This window comes from Atta cephalotes (genome assembly GCF_000143395.1).
Source record: "Atta cephalotes unplaced genomic scaffold scaffold00016, whole genome shotgun sequence".
Taxonomy (NCBI): domain Eukaryota; kingdom Metazoa; phylum Arthropoda; class Insecta; order Hymenoptera; family Formicidae; genus Atta; species Atta cephalotes.
Genome location: NW_012130080.1, coordinates 2,528,370 through 2,530,883, shown reverse-complemented (window position 1 = coordinate 2,530,883; position 2,514 = coordinate 2,528,370).

Below are 2,514 nucleotides of genomic sequence, written 5' to 3'. Positions count from 1 at the left end.
AAGTTAAAAAACTTTTTAAATTTTAATTACTTAGTAAAGTTTAAAGTTAAGTTAAGTTTACTTAGTACGAACAAGTACTTCTTTGTGTGTGTGTGTGTGTGTGTGTGTGTGTGTGTGTGTGTGTGTGTGTGTGTGTGTGTGTGTGTTAAATAATTTTATCAAATAATTTCACATAATCTATTTCTTGATAAATAATTAAAATATCATCTAAAAGCTCTTTAAAATTTCAACAACTAAGCATCGCAATGCATATACATGTATAATTCCATAAAAATAATATAAACAATTATTCCTTTATTATAATTAATTGTATCTGAGAAGACTGCGATCAAGACAACGTTTTGCGCACTAGCGGGCACCGCACTCACGGTATTCAAATCGAATTGGGACACGGAGTATATATCCCACAAAGGCTCGCGTGGCTGATAAGAATCGCGTGGCCGATAAAAGGACCGAGCGCGGATCAGGTGTCCCAGCAATTTGCGCGGCTGTCTTGCACAAGTCGTCGAATGCGGCGGTGCCGTGCTGACCTTTCCTTCGGATTGCGTGGCTTCGGTATACCGCGGCTGCGGTACCGGGTGCCGTGCCAACGAAAATACAACAGACAAAGCCGCGTCCGGCGGCGCCCTCGGTGAGCCTCAGGCTTACCGAACAACAAATGGAGCTTGTGGTTTACATTGGACCGCCTTTATACTCCGGCGGCCGTCTAAGAACATGTTCCGCAACGGCGCGCTCTCAGTGGCGTAAAATCATAGCAGAAGAGTTTGTTTAAGTTAGACGTGACTCTCCACCATCCCCTGTCTTCGCTTCCGACGAGAGATTTTTGGAGGAAGCAAAACACGCCTGCGATATGAAGCGCACGATAAATTATCTCTTGACTGGGGCTAAAATCCTCCGAATAGCAGCGACGATAAATTTCTGATGAATGATGAAAATCATTTTCACACAGTTGCATTTAAATTTTTTAATTCCAAAGTTGCTAAAATGATTCTAGAGTGCTTAAAAATTACACTGAGAAAAATGTACTAAATTTTAATAAACATTTTTTAATAATATTAACTTAACATTTATTTTTACTGTAAATAAATATTTACTAAATAAAAAATGATAGTTAAATTAATGGTTTTTTTAAAATTAATTATCGGCTTGTATTATTCGAACAAGTATTTATTAAAATATAGTACATTTTTTTAGCGTAGGTATGATAATATTACGATATGCTGTATTTGTACGTAAATTGTTTTTGTATGATGTTAAAGACGAGGAAAAAATATTAAGAAAATAGTGTTCTGACATGGAAAAGGATTTATTTAGTAGAATTAATGCGATTTGCATGTTATAACCGATGACTAATTAATAACATAGAAAAATTCAAATAATGTGATTCTATTTTGATGCGAATCGTTTTATTATTAAATAATTTCTATTATATAATTATTATTATTTATTTTAATTATTATCTTATAATACATGTTTCATAATTATGTGTTCATTATTTATACATGTGTTCCGCTTTATCACTTCAATTATTTATTCTGCGATTTTTAACTCCGACATTGAGGTCCACCTACGTTCGCGCCACTGAATGCAACGACTTACATGCTGCATGAAAAATATTTTCATCGGACGGAGAATGGTTGAGCTTTCCCTTTCAAGTCTTTCATGAGCATCCGAGCATTTTGCTGTGCCCGATAGAGCAAAGCTTTACTGTTTAGAAAAAAAATCGTTATTCTTTGTGACAATACATTATTACCAGCCAAGTAACACAGACGTTTAATCCGTCGATTAAATTATTATTTTTAATAAAAAAAAACAGTAGAATTTTAAAAATTCAATCGAATGACCTTGTTAAATTTGTAGAAACCGCTATGAAAAATTATCCCCAGTTGGTTCAATGTCGTTTCCGGTAAAAATAGCGTAATTGCCCTCCTGTGTATGATTTATGTAGAATATGACGTCGGAATGGGACGATAATATCTTTTATGTGCGACTAGAATAATAACGAAAAAAGCTAGAACAACTGTAAATCTTCATGATCATAAAGAGAAGGAAGAATAAACGTATGAAGTGTTATCTTGTAAATAAAGCGAATATTTTGAAAGAAGAAAGGAAGTATTGTAAACAAGAAATGTATTAAATATTTTCAATAATAAACAATATTTCTATTAATAAATATTTTAATAACATTATTGTGAATGTTTATTTTATTCCATGTGTTATAAATTCCTGAGTTTAACAATTTCGATAAACAATTAAACATATTTAATAAATATAATAATAAATATAAATAAAATGTATTTTTAGAACAACGCAAATATTAAATATATACATTTAAACTTTTAATTAAAGCTTTTAATTAAAGCTCGCGCAAAAACAAATTTAAGAGACAAGTTAGACAGCCTGTAAATACTTGGGAAAAGGATATGTCCTCGAAAATTGTAATCATTCGTCAACCCGTCTGTCGCACGTTTGTTACTCATATATCTTAACCGAAAACCGGCGTCTTATGAAAAT